Here is a 17,513-nt window from a genome sequence, read left to right as displayed (position 1 = left end):
ATTTAGAGTTTTTATATCTACCATTTTATATGTAAAATTTTCCATGAGATAGTCAATTTTAACATGTTTATCTCTATATATCTTGAATTCTAGCAGAAATATTTTCCATGTAAATCTTCAATTTTATCTGAAAATGTCTATAATTCCACCTTCAATCAATTTAGAATTATCTTTATGCCTATTATTTTATCTGTATAATTTCCATGATAATCTTTAATTTTAACATGTTTTTCTATATATTTCTTCAATTTTATCAGAAATATTTTCCATGTGAATCTTCAAGTTTATCAGAAAATGTTTATAATTCCACTTTCAATCAACTTAGGAATACTTTTATGCCTACCATTATTATATCTATATAAAATTTTCCATGAAAATCTTCAATTCTAACATGTTTTCCTATATCTTTTTACAATTTTATCAGAAATATTTTCCATGTAAATCTTCAATTCTATCATAAAATGTTTCTATTTCATATTTCAATTAATTTAGCAACGTTTTTATGTGTGCCATTTTACTCTTTAATTTTCCCTGAAAATTGTCAATTTTAATGTGTTTTTCTATGTATCTCTTCTATTTTATCTGAAATATTTTCCATGTAAATCTTTAATTTCATCATAAAGTGTTTTTACTTCCCTTTTCAATAAAGGAAAAAAATATCAAAAAAAAAGTCAGGGTCGTGTTCTCTTCGGTTCACTCCTATTGAAGAGCACAATGCCTTCAAGTTCTCTGCACTCAGTTGGCCAAGCCCTGCAAGGGAGCAAAGCTCTCCCTTTTCTGTAAGGACTCACAACCTTGGGGTCTGGGGTCCTTTCTAAGCTTTTCTGGATCACAGAAAATTTGAAAATCTAATTAGACCCTCACTGAAATAAAAACCAATGTGCAACATAGGAAACTCTTCATCCTATTTCAGGGAGCTAAAGAGTTAAAATTGATCCTAAAATATAAAGAGGTCTTTGTGTTGGGACTCAGTACAATACTTTTTGTTGTTTGTTTGTTTGTTTACTACTAGAATTCCACTGTCCTTTCCTGACTGCTGTGAAGCTGAGAACCCAAGAGCCTTTGTGATGGCGTGACAGAGGTCTTGGAAGCATCTTCAGGATCCACTATTTCCACATCCAGACTGCCTCTCCTCTAGCTGTACACAAAGTATTCGTGTTATAACTGCCGTCTATAACTAGCAGTTGTCTACAAACGGAACGGGGACCCCACCTGTTTTATAAATACTCCTTTGTGTCTGAAGTCTTGCTGGGGATCAGGGACGTCAACAGCAGCATTTGTCTAAAGTGTCGGCCCCTTTAGCTGGTGAAGCTTGTGCCGTGCTCTCATTGTCAGCCAACGTTAATTCAACCAGCATTCACCGTGACTGTATACACTATGCACAGCTCTCAAAATGACCAAGACCCCAGAGCGTTCACTGGCTAATGGCACAATAGACACAAGACACATCAGTCTAACAAAACATTAGGTACTAAGCTTACGGGGCACACAAGAGGGAGGCCCAGAGCAGGACCATACTGGACCATAGATTAGCAGGAAGAGTGTGAGGGGTGACTGGCACTGGGAAAACTCTTACAAAGTTAGAAACACTCAGAGAAGCTAAATTCTGAAAGACTTGTTTTTACAATGTTAAAGTTGTGTCTGAAGCCAGTAAGGAAGACTACTCAGAGGAATATAATCTAAGAAAAGCAAGTATTATGATTTATTTGCCTGGGATTTTGTTTTGTTTTGTGTTTTTTATTGTTCTTTGTATGTGTGTGTGTGTGTGTGTGTGTTTTACTACCAGTGGTTTTGCTTTGCTTTGTTTTGTTCTGTTTGGGTTTTTTGGATTTGTTTCTGTGTGTGAGTATTTTGCCTGTGCATGCCTGGTGCCCCTAGAGACCAAAAGAGGACACTGGATTCAGTAGAACTGGACAGTTGTAAGCCACTGTGAGGGTGCTGGAAACCAAACCTGACCCATTTCTTCACACACCCCTTTAAATATCTCTGTGTGTGCTCATGCACACATGTGAATACAGGTGCCCTCGGAGAACTCAGATCCCTGTAGGTCTGGAGTAACAGAGAACTGTGAGCCGCATGGGTCCTGGGAATCAAAGTTGGATCCTGTGGAAGAGCACCGTGTGCTATTAACCAATAAGCCACCTCTCAGGCCCTAGAACAAGGAAAAGAGGCACAATTAGTTCTAAAAATTAAGAGCATTTAAATGTGTCTTTACCTTAGAAGGAATCTAGAAGCTATTTTATATGTATTTTAAAACAAATCTAGAAACTGTTAATAAAAATTATCATGCTCCCAACCTCAACTTTAGAGAAACTTGCATGTGAACTTATGAGATGACATTCTCCAGTCTTGAGTTAGAGGAACAAACTATAATTCCTGATTGTCTTGGCAATATTTGCTTAAGAAATAAACTAATATTTGAAATTATATACTTTTTTAAAAGTAAAAAAAATCACAAAAGTAAAACACAACAAATTTATAAAGAAAAGAATATAATTCATAAATACATTTAATACAAAAATGTTCAAAATTTGGAGTGAAAAGGGTACATAATCTATAGGCACAACATACATTTATTTATTCAGACAAATAAAAAAAAATTGGAAAATCATTTCCTATGAAAGTCTAGGTTGCCAAAATTACACCCAGAATCTGAACAAATGAATTTCACAGAAGAAATTGAAAATGACTGCCAAGGGATTGATTGGACCGAGACATTTCAATGGGAAGATTCTTTCAAACAAAAGAACAACAACAAAGCTATACTCCCGCCATATTAAACTTTCCAAATTATATAACTTTAGTAAGGACTCCCATGTTTGTTATGTGAGTCTGTATGATTTCAAAACAAAAGGCTGGGCAGGTCAGGAGAACTTACCCATCAGTTGGCACTTTGTCCAGTCTCATATTAGAACAGATAAAAAGGCCCAAACTTACCAGTCAGACAAAGAGTGCTTACGACTTCTACTGCACATAATTTTTTTCTAGACAGTTGCCCAGTTCAGAAAGAAGATAAGAAACAAGAACCCAAGGGAGACAAAGGTAACCAAGTTAACATCACTCATATGACCTGTAATGACACTCAGGGATGTTAAGATAGCCAACCGCTGAAATTAATAACCCAACTTCACAGCGGAGAGCTCAAACATCCTCCTTCTGCACAGAAGCAGTGATGAATGTCCTAGTGAGTGTCACACATAAACGGTTCCATTCCTGAGAGCTACATACAGGACATTCATGCAGAAAATATCCTGGTCGGTAGGGGCCGTTGAAGAAAGAGTGCAGACGGGCCAGCTCGTGTCTGAATGCTGAGGGTTGGTGTGGGGAAGCCACAGATTCCACCTGAGTTAATGGACTTTCACGCATAAAACCATTTTGCTTTTGAACAATAGAAAAACTTGAAATTTAAAAGATTTAAAATTTTTGAATTAAAAAATTCTTTTGAAAAAGCATCAAGAATAAAGTGAATTCGAACTTCAATTGCTAAAACAAATTGTAAAACTAGTAAATAAGTCAATGAGTAGAATTAAAAAGTACCTAAACAGGCCTGGCAATAGGACTGGAATTTAGGCTAGAAAAGCGGCATTTCAAATTTACAGGATAAAGTAAAACAGTTAAGAGGTAGTTCCTGACCAACTATGTAACTGCCTGGAATAAAACGTAACTACGGTCCTTAGTGACATGTCACTCTAAACGGAGTTAGAAAACCAAGTGTTTAACAACAACAACAACAACAACAATAATAATAGTAAGAAGCACGGGGCTGGAGCGGAGGCTCAGAGGCTGAGTGCATGCGTGCTCTCCCAGTGGACGTGAGTCAGCTCCTAACACACACATGAGGTGGCCCTCACTGCCTGCTGCTCCAGCTCCTTGAGGAGTCCGTTCCTCTGGCCTCTGGACGAGTGTTGATCTTATCATGGCATAGAAAAGTTTATGAAGACGTTTCCTATGAATAAAATGGAAAGGGAGGGAGGGGGGAGGAGGAGGGAGAGGAGGGATGCTGGGAAAGCCACACACTCCTAACTATGTCAAGGATGCCTCTAGAAATAAATACATCCACATAGTAAAGACAAATAATAACTGGATAAAAACCATTCACAACCTCAACAGATAATTATATCCTCACAACAAGCTCTTACAAATCTGTAAGAAAAAATTAAGTATTGTTTCACAGAACAAATGTTACAAGCCAGAAATCCGCAAAGGGTGCGCGCAGTGATTAGGGGAACGTTCAACTTTAGTAACCAATGACATTCACGGTCAGACAAGGTTGCACACTCATGCGATCCCCAAAACTGAGATACTCAAACAATAAACTACAGACTAATACAACTCTCCTGAGTAACTACGTGGAAGAGGCTTCAAAACCCACAAAATAGCCATATTCTTTTAAGAGCTTATTTTGTTATTATGATTTAGTGGGTTGGTGGGTGTGGCACGGAGGACACGTGGATGTCAAGGATGGCTTTAGGGACATAGCTCTCTCCTTTCACCTTTATGCGGGTTCGGGTATTGAACTCAGATTGGCGGGCTTGAGCCACAAGTGCCTTTACTCACTGAACCACCTTGCCAGCCCACGTTCACCCTTTTGACTCTGGTTTCCACCTTTTAAACTTTAACCTGAGAAACTGACCAGCATAGCTTCTGCAGACGGGCTCCACGACGATGCTTTACTGGGTTACCTTGATTACACAACCTACAATATTTTCAACACTCGTTAAAAATTTTATTATACATTATCTCATGGTGCAGAAAAATGTTCCAGGTAGCTATTAAAGAATATGTTGCAAAATAATAACTATTACATGTTTGAAAATGTTAATCATAAAATTTGTTGCTTAATGTCTGTCTTATTCACTGGCACACTCCCTGGATTTCTGCACCTTAGAAACTTTGGAAACACTTTGACAAAATATCTTTACCCCAACTTCATTTGAATCAGAACCTCTGTGGTCCTTTCGGGGGTTTTAGTCTAATTTCTGCTAGTAACTACAATGTGCAGTCAGCACTGGAACCCCCCTATGGTTCTGATCTGGGCTGTTCTGCCCCCAGGTACATTCGGCAATTTCTAGCAAGTTTCAGTGGTTGTCACACTTGAAGTGGGAGAGTCACTGGCAATGTGGTAGGAGGAGACTGAGTTCTGTGGGCCCATCTGTGTCCCTCAGAAGGTCTGTATCATTATCAGCAACCTCACATCCTCATAGCATAACTATCAGGATAATTGCTTTTTGATGATGAAGTTGAAATGAAGGCTTTAGGATGGAACCTTAACAGTGAGTAGTGTCCTGATAGACACCGGGGGAGTTTTCTTTGCAGAGGCCATGAAGGGACAACAAGAAGGCCTTCTACAAGCTTTGAGAGAGCTCTCAGGAGAAACCAGCTGTGGGCACTATGATCATGGCCTTCTGGCTGCTGGGCCGAAAGGAGAAAACAAGTGCTGGAGAGGATGTGGAGAAAGAGGAATACTCCTCCACTGCTGGTGGGATTGCAAGCTGGTACAACCACTCTGGAAATCAGTCTGGCGGTTCCTCAGAAAACTGGGCATGATACTACTAGAGGGCCCTGCTATACCACTCCTGGGCACATGCCTAGAGGATTCCCCAGCATGCAATAAGGACACATGCCCCACTATGTTCATAGCAGCCTTATTCATAATATCCAAAAGCTGGAAAGAACCCAGATTTCCCTCAATGGAGGAATGGATACAGAAAATGTGGTATATTTACACTATGGAATACTACTCAGCTATTAAAAACAATGCATTCATGAAATTCTTAAGCAAGTGGGTGGAACTGGAGAATGTCATCCTGAGTGAAGCGACCCAATCACAAAAGAACACACATGGTATGCACTCACTGATAAGCAGATATTAGCCCAGAAGCTCGGAATACCCAAGAAACAATTCACATATCAAATGATGCCCAATAAGAAGGAAGGAGAGGTCCCTGGTTCTGGAAAGGCTCAGTGCAGCAGTGTAGGGGAATGACAAGATAGGGAAATGGGAAGGGGTGATTGGGAAACAGGGGGAGGGCTTATGGGACTTTCAGGGAGGGGGGATCCAGAAAAGGGGATATCATTTGAAATATAAATAAAGAATATATTGAATTAAAAAAAGATTCTTTTCTGCAGCCTGTGACCTTGTATCCTGAAATCATGGTCCCTTGTCTGCTATCACACAAAGGACCTTCTCCATGATAAAGCCAGCTAACCAGTCCAACAGCATTGAAAAGCCAGCTCCTGGTGTCCCTGAATCTGCTGCCTACCTGAAGATCCCATTCCCCTAAGTCGGCCACCTTGTCTGGCCTCAGTGACTTGATTATCTGGGTGGAGATAGAGGTAGTGAGGGGAGTGATACCTAGAGGGGCTCCCCCTTCTCGAAGGAGGTGGGGGAATGGGAAAGGATCTGTGTGAGGGGTGCAGGGCGAAGGGAGCTGCTAGGTTTCAGGCTGAAGTGACAAAATGAACAAGTAAGGCAAAAATCAGCAGTGTGGACAGGACTCAGCAGTGTGGACAGGACTCAGCAGTGTGGACAGGACTCAGCAGTGTGGACAGGACTCAGCAATGTGGACCGGACTCAGCAATGTAGACCAGACTCAGCAGAATGGACAGGACACAGCAGAATGGAGAGGACTCAGCAGTGTGGAAAGATAGGACTCAGTAGTGTGGACAGGACTCAGCAGTGTGGACATATAGGACTCAGCAGTGTGGCCAGACAGAACTCAATAGAGTGGACAGGACTCAGCAACGTAGACAAGTCAGGGGAGAAGTAAGGTAGAGGTTGGTCATTCCACAGTCGTGTGCAACAGCTTCTAGAAACACGAATTGGACGCTGTGCCTGGGCCGTGTCAGGGAGGTGAGGGTGCCTGGAGTGGCAGCTTCTATCATGAACAAAGTACCAGTGATGGAGCTCGCAGACTGACTGAGAAAGGAGAGACCAGGAAGAGGAAGAACGGCCGACTGGACCAGAGTCACAGTGGCTAGGCAAACTGAACAACATGGCGGGCATGCTGCTGGGCTGTCCCGTTGGCGCTTCAGCCACCAAGGCTTATAGACATTGAAGGTGTGATTGATGTCCACACTCAGCTCATTTTAAGAAAAAAGAAACTATCCTCTGTATTGGGTGGGCTTCAGTCAGTGCAAAGGCCATAGAGGTTCAAAGACTCCACTGGAAAAGATAAAAATCTGCCCCCATCCCTACACACACAGAGAGACAGAGACGCAGGGGCAGAGGCAGGGGCAGGGGCAGGGGCAGGGGCAGGGGCAGAGGCAGAGGCAGGGGCAGAGGCAGAGGCAGAGGCAGAGGCAGAGGCAGAGGCAGAGGCTGCCAACCTGCCCCCGGGAGCTAGGACCGTTGGCTTCTTGCCCTGCTTCTCTGGAAAGCCCTGGCAGATGCAGAGGTTGAGAAGGGATTTAGCAAGGGTGAAATGGTGGCCCATTCTGTCACCTTAAGTGACTATAGCGTAGTGAAGAAACACACAAGTCATCCCACACCAGTGGCAAGAAGAAAAATAGAGCAAAAAAGAGGACGGCGGAGGCAGGGGGCAGGCAGTGAAACTGGGCGCTGTTGTGGGAACAGAAGGGTGAGGACGAGGGACAGGAAGCTGTCAGACTGAGAGGTAGGCATCCTGGCTGTCCGCCACACTCCTGCCTTTACCTGCTGAGCTTGCCACACCTTGAGTGCTGGGCCAGCCTTTGGTAATTCTCACTTCTGGGAGCAAGTGGAGGAGCGGTCTTCAGTGGCGGTTATCCAGTATGTGCAGGAGACGCAGCCCCGCATGCTGGTCTGCCAGGCATGCTGGGAGCCCTTGGGAGCCTGCAGAACACAGGAGCCCAGCACTAGCCTGCCCCGGCCAGCTGCAGGAGGTAGCAGGAGCCGTGTGTTAGGGTGGAATGGTCAGATATTTGTATGAGACCACTGAACTGCCGCTCAAGTCTACTATTCACTAGTTGGGTGGGCTCCAGCAAATGCCTCAGCCTCAGCAATTCCACACTGCCATCTCTAAAGCAAGGAAAGGCAACGTGGGGCTTTTCAGCCCATGTTTTCATACACAGGTAAGGCTCGAGGTAAGTGCTCACAGAAAGAATACACACACACACACACACACACACACACACGATGAGCACATTCTAGCACTCGCAAGTGCCACCTCCATGGTGCTGGTCCAGAGAGACAGCAACTGTAAATGTGACCAGGGTATTTATGACACTAACCCCTGGAAAGGACACAGACGCTTCACTTTCTGCAAACAGGATGCTGACTGAAGAATCCTGAGCTACTTGCGGAAACTCTCCTGCCTCTGTGCCACTGACACCTTTCCCCACACTTGGTGTGCATGAGTTCGGCTTGGGACTGCTGCACACTCAATTTCGGGCCTTGTGGGTATTTGGGTTTCTGAGCACAGACTCTGCTAGTCCCGCTCCACAGTGCTGCTCCACAGATCCGGTCATGAAGTATCTTCCCTCTCACAGCTCACAGCGCCTGTTTGTTTCCTGAAGGACACGTTGTAGACTTTGCTTTCCTTGTTTCTCCCTGTGATTCTGCACATCTGCTCTGGCTGTCATTTTCTCTCCCGACTTGACATATGGCTGAGCCAATATCCCTGCTCTGCTTCCTTCCCTGTGCTCAAAGGGAAGGGTCAAGCTTGAGTTTCAAGTCTGAGGTCTGGGATTACATCAAATCAGTAACGTTTATCTGCCCTCGCCATCGGCCAAAGACTTCCCGATTTAGGTCTCATTCACATCAAGAGAAGACCAAATTGTCTGAGCTACAGTGTGCCCTGCTTGGGCCTTCATTTTTCTTACTTAATTCCTAAGGTAAAGCTCCCAAACCCACTTAGGCCTGTGTAATGGTCACAGCTGCATGGCTACCGGCCGTCAGGCAGTATCTCCACCTGAGGCAGCTCTGGGGAGACAGGAGCTCCTGCCACGCTGAACACGAATCCTCTGTGGATTCGCTGGGGGAGGAAGGCGCACACAAAAGGCGTTTTGTCTCAATTAAAGAAGTTGTTTGGAGCCCGGTTTTCAGAGTGCCCTGAAGTCCACATGCCTTGGGCAGACAGTGCGTGTTAATATTGTTCGGCAGAGCTTCCCCATGCTACCCTGCGCAGTCCAGATTCAGCCCCAGAGGTCAGCCTTCTCGAATCTTCCGCTTTAGCAAGGGCCCTGCCTACAGAGATGGTGCCTCTGGTCTTCTCATCTCTGAAGTTAATTTTCCTGCTTCCCCATCTGGGATGAATATGGACAAACCCTTGTGCCCAGCACAGTGCCTGCGACCGGGACATGTCTCAAATATCTGGGTAAGAAATAAACGGTGAACAGACAAAAGGAACTGGTGGAGGCTCCAAGGGAAAAACAGAGTTTAGGGTTTTGTTTGGGTCGTTTGGGTTTTGTATATAAATGAAAGAGAACAGAGAACTGTAATTTGGGTTATATATTATTATAAGGTAACCTAACCCAAAAAAATGCAAGTTATTTGTTTGGCCATTTGGGGACACAGTGGCCAAGCCAGCAGGTACACACAGGAGACCACACAATGCATGACTGCAGAAATCCTCTCCAGGCCCAGAGGTCTGGGAGAGCTCGGCTCCTGAAACTCTGCTTCTGACTTCTGCCGTGTTTTTACTCTTCCTGCTCCGCAAACACGACCCAAGCCAGGCTATTTGGCCTGACAGCTTTCTCCAGGGAGCAATTAGAGCTGTGAGGATCTTACCTAGGCTTCTCCTCAAGTCTCCTCATTAAATAGGTACTTCAAATGTTCCTGGGGCCTAAAACATTAAGATTTAAAGGAAACGACTGACTGCTTTTCTCCATGCCAAATCAGACCGTTGTTTAACATGGGGAGAACTACCACTGAGGTTAGCGAGGTAGAAAAAGGGGGTTATATGTTGCTGGAGAACAGAAACTAAACAGGGTAAATTAAAGCAAGACAGGCTCCAGGACCAGCTCAGCCCGAATTTTAAAAAGTCAGACTCTGCAGACAGGGCAATCTAAAAGTCAGACTCCATGAGTGACTGTCCCGTAGGGTGGCGCTAACAGCAGGACGCATTGCATGAGAAAGAAATCTTCCTGGAGGGGAACAGCTTGCCTGCTTTGAGGGGTGGCAAGCCAGGCAGGGTCAACAGCAGGTACTGCTCTGGAAGGGCAGGCCAGAGAGTTGGCAGGGCAGGGCTTAATCAGGCACTGCTGATGTTTCCCTTTCTAACCAGGTCCGCCCTGCAAGAAGCCATGCCCTTTGTGGGAAAGTGACTTGGGAAACACCAGAGTCCTCTGTGGCTGTGCTACAGGCTTCGTGGCTGTGTCATCTTGGGGTTCTGACTCATGTATCATGGCCTAAGCTAGGGGTTCCAGTGTATTGTTTATTTATTCATAATTTCTCGATGGAGCCAAGTCAGGTTTAAAAAGAAAAGAAAAAGTCAACAGCCATTTTGTCCTTAGGAGTTGCAGTTCGTTAATTAACTTGGGCCGGGAGAGCCTTCCCAAGAACAAGGGAGCCAAATCCACATCTGTCTGGTGCCCAGCTGGGGTTGGTAGAAACCAGTCCTTAGTTCCTGTCAGTCCAACCTTCTCAGAAAGAATTCCGTACTCCTCTAAGCTGTGGCTTTGGACAAGCCTTGGGGTAATTTGGTAAGCAAGTCCTCATTAAACCAAACTCAGATGACGTCTTTTTCCTCTTGCTGCCCCTCATCATTTCCCAAGAATGCCTTGTGCTCTTGTAGGGTAGCGTGGCATCTGAAGGGCCGTGCTGACGTAAGGTAGTGCTTGGTTCTCCCAGTCCTCACACCCAGCACACCCCTGACGGGCCCCGCTGGTATGATCACTGGTGACAGACATTTCCGGACCTGCCACCATACTGCCTAACAGTCTCGACTGAGGCCTAGTAACCTAACTTCAGCCTTTTGCTCAGGAACGGATCCTCCTAAGGCCTTCTGTAGGCAAGTCTACATTTTCTACATGGAGGGAAGGGGTGGAGGGAGGAGGAGGGCGGAGCAGGTGAGAGGGGAGGCCACTAACATCCACGCAGGCTCAGTGCCGGTGCCCTCCGTCCCCCTCCCTGCCCTCCTCCATCACAGCCACCTCTGCCCTGCTGTGTGTCTGAGGTTCATTTAAACACGTGCCCATCTCCCTGCTCACGGTTGCTCCTCAGCTGGCTTCCAGTCTGTGATGAATGCCTTTGTTACAGGCGCCGCCCTCCGCCCGCCCGCCCGCCCGGCATCCCTACTCCCCTTATCCTGCTTATCACGTCCCCGCATCACCATCTGACAAATAGATCGCTTACTTAATAGTCTGCTGCCTCTACTCCCAAGTATCACCGCTGCAACATAAGATATTTAAAAAGAAAAGCAGAGATTTTGCCACTGCTTGTGGGTGTTTTAGGGTTTTTTTTCTCCCCAGCACCTAGAAAAGTCACTAGGATGGAGTGTTTAATAAAATACGTTAAATGAATTAAATTCTTAAAGAATGATCCATCATTCTAACTTCCAGAAAATTAGATAATTTGCAAAAGCAAAAACAAACAAACAAACAAAAACAAAGCAAAAACCCATCAAGTTACTCTAACTCTCTCAAGTAGGCCACAGTGAGCCCATGTCCAAACCTGAATCCATGTAACAGCAAAGACCAGGCTTGCCCACGCGTCACTCTGGACAGTTAATCACAGGTCTGCCTCTTCAGTTCCTTGGTGGCCTTCCATTCCGTCTTGGAAGGTAACACTTAAATTGCCTAAGATGACATTAATTGTTACAACTGATCAGTCTTCATATCTAAGTAGGTTAAGCCAATAAGAACACGATGGAGGTGTTTGGAGTAAGAATATATCCCTCTAAGTGGTTGCTCAGGGACCCAACCTCCTTTTAACTTGAAGACCAGCTGTTCTAGGCACCTGGGTCTCAAAGCTGTCCTGAGAATCACTGCCCCCTCAGTCCTCCTAAAGAGAAAGGGGCAGGAAGGCCAGGGAGTGCAAGCAGTGGCATTTCTGCTCACTGTGCACTGCCCAGCACTCAGTCACATGACTGTACCCACAGCAAGAGTCTAGGAGATAGGGTAAGAAAAGGAAAGAGGGTGTGGTTGTTGAATAGCAGACTTCAGGGGTCACCTCTGATGGTCCAGTACCCTAGCTGCTGAGTGGAAAGACATCTGACAAAGTGACTAGCTATCTAGACCTCAAAGTCTTAGGTTCAAATCCCAGGTACCACTTGCTAGCTGTTTGACTCTCAACTTCCTCAACTAAAAACTGAGGTCACTGATAATATCTGCCTCATGAGGTGGTAGTGGAGGATATAGCAGCTTAGATGCACAACTATTATTAAGGAGACAGTGTTTGAAAATGGGGTTATTGGCTTTCCCCAGTATTAGTACATCCCAGCCAGGCAGTGATCTGGAGAGTCTCTGTGGGTCTCAAAACTTAAATGAGGCAAGATATGCTCCCATTTGACCTGACACCTCTCCATTGCATCCTGTCGATACACTCTGGCAAATCCCACAATACCAGTTCATGTAAGTCTAAGATGTCCTTCGGGCTAACCGAGGAGATCTTCCATCAACTAGTGATGCTCCACTTCTCCTGCGTGTGCCACAGTTCCAGGGAGTACATGCCACCCCACCTGTGAGGTGGCCTCCAGCATAGAGAAAGATTTGTGAGGCATGGGACACTTGGATGCTGGGAAGGGTATGGGAGCTCTTCTCTGCCCTCTGTTCCTTTCTAAAAATCCAGCTTGGAAAGAGGCTAGGAAGAGTGCTCTCAGCCTCTGTAAAGGACTGGAGAAAGTTCTGTTTTAATAGAACTGTTGCTGTTTGGGAAGTTGGAGAGGAGAAAATGAAGGCAAATAGACCGTACGGTGAGCATCAAATGTAAGGTTTGGCTTGAAGTAGTGGGGTTGACTGTGGAGTGGGGGATTGTGGAGTGGGTGGTTGACTGTGGAGTAGGAAAGTTAACTGTGGAGTGGAGGGATTGACCGTAGAATGGAGGGGGTCTTAATAGGAGCAGCACCAGTCTTAGAAGCTAGAGAACCCACTGCTGAGCCTGAGCCTTGTACAGGTGCCTGCAGAGTCGCCCCACCCTATACTGAAGCATCCGTCTGCCATCTGGTCCTCCTTCTGGGGATTGGGCCAAGGGAGAGCTAGTATTTGAAGTGAGTCATCTGTGACTTCAATTTCTCTTCTTGTATGTTAACTAAAAACTTCTTCAAGGTATTATCATGAAGATTGAGTGTTGGAAAGGCTGGCTCAAGGCAGATACTAAGTGTCTTAATTAGGGTTTTACTGCTGTGAATAGACACCATGACCAAGGCAAGTCTTATAAATGACATTTAATTGGCCCTGGCTTACATGTTCAGTCCATTATCCTCAAGGCAGGAACATGGCAGTGTCCAGGCAGCTATGGTGCAGGAGAAGCTGAGAGTTCTGCATGTTCATCTGAAGGCTGCTAGCAGAATTCTTGTTTCCAGGCAGCTAGGGTAAGAGTCTTAAGTCCATACCCACAGTGACACACCTACTCCAACAAGGCCACACCTTCTAATAGTGCCACTCCCTGGACCAAGCATGTACAAACCATCACACCAAGTGAATGTTGGTAGCTACCTAACTGCCCCATACCAACACTCTCCCTACTTTCACCAGCAGTCTCTCCTATTTCTGGAGGCCTGATGTCACTAACTTTAAACAATTCTTAAAGTATGTCCAAGATACTGAGATGTATGTATGCTATGCCTGAGAGCAAGGGATCAATAAGCCCGATGTCTCTGGAAAACTGAAAAGGTAGATCTAACAGCACTCCAAGTGGTGGGTTTTGAAGAGTCATGTAAGAGACTCCTATTAAGAGAAGGGTTTAAAAGTTCTAAAGCTTACCCAATCAAAAGTCATTATCCCAAGAAGGGAAGGGGGATTTTGAATCAGAATCACTCAAATCTGTCTGTTGTCCAACTGCATCAACATTGGAGAGCACTAGAGAGAAAACTTAAATAAAAATGGCAAAAACTGAGTGAAGTAGAAACTCCTGGTTTCTTTGGAAAGTCAGTTATGTCAAATGATGCTTTACTGGGCACACAGGTGAAAAGATTTTTGCTAAAGCAGACACATGAAAGAATGTTTTGCTGTAGCCAACACAGGTGGAAGGATATTTTGCTATAGCAAACATGTGAAAAGACACATGATGTTTAGAAGGAATATAAATATGACATCACAGGCAGTGAGAGCCTGAGTATATGGCTCTCTTTGCTCCATCCCGCTCACTAGTCTTCCATGAGGACACACATGTATTGGTTTGCCTTACATTGCGTTGCTGAGCTGCACTTGTGGTGACTTCAGAGAGGGAAACTCGCCAAAGAACTTCTCGAGAAGTGAGGAGCCTGTGGCTTCTTGCTGCATCTGCTGACTTGGACCTTTTGGCAAGTCTTGAGGTTTCTTCTGGATTCAACTGCCCTTGCTGATTCATGTATGGTGTTTGCCAAGTGGACTGGCCTATAGCTGCTAATGTGTTTGATGTTTGCTAGTGGACTGGACTAAGAACTACAAAGATTGAAATCGCCCCAAGTCCACCTCCCCCCATGATGATTATGGACTAAGCCTCTGAAACTGTAAGCAAGTATCCAGGTAAATTCTTTCTTTTATAAGAGTTGCCTTAGTCATAGTGTCTTTTCACAGCAATAGAACAGTGACCAAGATGGAAGTTGGTACCAGGAATGGGGTATTGCTGTGATAGATCTGACCATTTTACTTGTTGGCAGAATTTGGACTTTAGGCCTTTGGGTTAGGAAAGCAGCTGAATGTTTTAAGCAGAGCTTATTGGGCCATAACAGTAGGAGCATGGTAGACAGTGGTGCTGAGAGCAATGGAGATTATAAAGACCCTGTTTAAGAGGTTTCAGAGGGAACAAGTATAGTAAGTAGCCTTGACTTCATTCTTGTCATATTTTGGCAAAGACTATGGCTGTTTTCTGTCTTTGTTCCAAGAAAAGAAAAATCTAAGGCTAAATTGAGGAGTTTCAGATTAATGGTGTTGGCAGAGGAGATTTCAAGAATTCTCAGTATTGACAGTGTCATGCAGTTATTAGTTTCTAGTCTTACATAGATCTGTAATGAAAAGGAGCAAACTAAGCAAGGAAAAATGGAAATTGTACAGTGTGAGAAGAAAATGGCCACCAGTAATTCTAAAGGAGCTAAATGCAGTGCTCAAGCAGATAAAATAGTTTAAAGAAAAGCCTGATGCAAAGTGGATAAAGGGAGCGGTGACCTCAGGGCAAGACCCGCCCAGCTAAGCTCTCAGCTTGTGAAAAGGAATTAAAGAAAAACTGAAGCAGTAAGAGAAGCCATCAACAACAGAAAGCAGGCACAGATGAAAGTGAAAGCAGGCACCAAGTTCCAACCCCATCAAGCAGCAGAATTTGGCAGCTTCAGCCATGTAGTTCTGGATTTAGAGCAAGGATACAAAAAGGTAGGGGGTTGTGAACCCTCCCACCGTGGCCAAGGAAAGCTGATGAGGCCATTCAAGTGTCGAGAGCACCCCTGCTTGGAGGCCCAGAAGAGGCCTTAGCTGTGAAGTTTGTGAAGCCTGGATTGCTGTGGAAACTCCAAGATGCTGGAAATGCCAGAGTCATGGGATACCTACCAAGGAATGTTACAGACTGGGTATGAAACCAGCCTAAAAGAAAGAAGTGGGTTGCAGTCAATAGAGATGAAAGGAGTTGGAGGCCTGAAGAGCCTGTTAACATCAGACATGGAGATGCAGAGGTTGGAGTTTGCGTTGAGATTGCAGAAACTTTTGAAATTAGACTGGTTGCATTTTTGTATTATGGGATGTCTATAAGCCTATGGGATCCAGGAAGTGGAACGTTGCAGTTTGGATAATAATGGACCTATAGGTTCATAGATTTGAATTATCAAGGTGTGGCACTATTTGAGAAGGAATGTGCCTTGTTGGAAGAAGTGTGTCTCTGGGGGTGGGCCTCAAGGTTTCATAAGCCCAAACCAGATCCAGTGTCTCTCTCTTCCTCTGCCTGTGGACCTGTGTGTGTGTGCGTTCGTGTGTGTGTGTGTGTGTGTGTGTGTGTGTGTGTGCATATGTGTGTATGTGTATGTGCATACATGTGTGTGTATGTGTGTGTGTATATGTATGTATGTGTGTGTGTGTGTGTGTGTGGTGTTAAGAACTTCAATTCAACTTCTTGTACAAGAATTAATTGAACAGAGTTAGATCATATGCTAAATATAAAAACCAGAATCAGTCATTGAATTTTAAGATGGACAAAGATCTTTAAGGCAGGATACAAAAACCATTAACCAATAAAGAATAAATTGGTGTGCTACAGTGCATCTAGAGAAATTTCTGTTTCCTAAAGGTGACTACTGCAATTCATATGCTCTTCCAAAAGTTTGCTATACCACTGCTTAGAAGTCTGAACCCATTCTCCGGAGCCAAGATGGATTTGCAATTTATCTGGCCCAGTAATGAAGTGTGTAACTGTGTGACTACTGTAGCCAAGTCAGAGAAGTGACAGAGGTGTCACCTGACTCTCTCTGTCTCTCTTTTGGAACATATTCGCCCTGCGAGCCCAGCCACATGAAGAGGCCATGGTGAATCTGTGAATCTGTTCTGCTACAGTCTAAACTGGCAATGGCTATTGCTGGACATGTGAGTGACAAGGTAGCAAGCGCTTTGATGACTTCAGTCACTAGCCATTGACTCTAAACACTAAAGAGGGCAGATATAAGCCATAAGCTCTTCCTACAGAGGACTGTCAAAGTTACAGACTCACAAGCCAAATAAATATTCTAAGCCACAAGAAGATAAAAGAAAGTTTGCTTTAGAAGCACATTAACTAGAACATTATCAAAATAAAAAAAAAATTAGTTCCAGGCATCCAAAGGTATTATTATGGATTAAACTGGCAATTCACAGTGTGTGGAAAAAGTATTTACATTGCACATCACTGAGGGTGGACATGCACCCTCACAGGTATCGAGTGCCTACAGATCAAAAGGTGAAAACCTACAAGCCTATTTTAAAAGTAGGAGAAAGACTTAAAAAGACACCTCCAGAATAATGCATAGCAATGACTAGTTAGATATGAAAATCAACTCAACAGCATCACAAATATGCAAAGAAAAGCCATGACTTCACACCCAGCAACAGGAAAACCTGAAAATGGTGACAAGTAGAAATGTTGAACACATTGGGAACATGGGAAGCTCACAGGACACGTGTGCAAGGACCAAATGTCACCTGTGTGCTCGTACTTGGCTACCCAGAAATTCACTAGTGGGCACTGACATACACACACACACACACACACACACACACACACACACACACAAATGAAAGCAGGACCCACCAAAAGATTTCTTTGGACACATTGATAACAACTATAGTGATAATAGTGATGATAGCCAAAACCCAGAAACGTCACAAATATAAATACAGCTATAAACATAAATGCCTATATAAATATAACTACATGAATAGCCAGATTGAAGAGAGTGGGAAAAGAAATCATGACACACCCATATAGTAGGAAAGCAATT

At 44.4% G+C, this 17,513-nt stretch overlaps 1 long non-coding RNA gene across 2 annotated transcripts in view; it reads right to left on the bottom strand.

The window, feature by feature from the left end:
* Positions 1 to 1,685: 1,685 nt before the first annotated feature.
* Positions 1,686 to 17,513, bottom strand: part of LOC127696237 (uncharacterized) — a 36,188-nt gene continuing 20,360 nt past the window's right edge. For both annotated transcript variants that reach the window (XR_007980205.1, XR_007980206.1), the window contains exon 4: positions 1,686 to 2,152. This is a non-coding gene — a long non-coding RNA (uncharacterized LOC127696237). The remainder of the gene's footprint in view (positions 2,153 to 17,513) is intronic.

The sequence above is a fragment of the Apodemus sylvaticus genome, chromosome 11 (genome assembly GCF_947179515.1).
Source record: "Apodemus sylvaticus chromosome 11, mApoSyl1.1, whole genome shotgun sequence".
In the NCBI taxonomy this organism is placed as follows: Eukaryota; Metazoa; Chordata; class Mammalia; order Rodentia; family Muridae; genus Apodemus; species Apodemus sylvaticus.
Note: the sequence above shows the minus strand (reverse complement) of the source record. Positions and strands in the feature narration are given on the sequence as shown.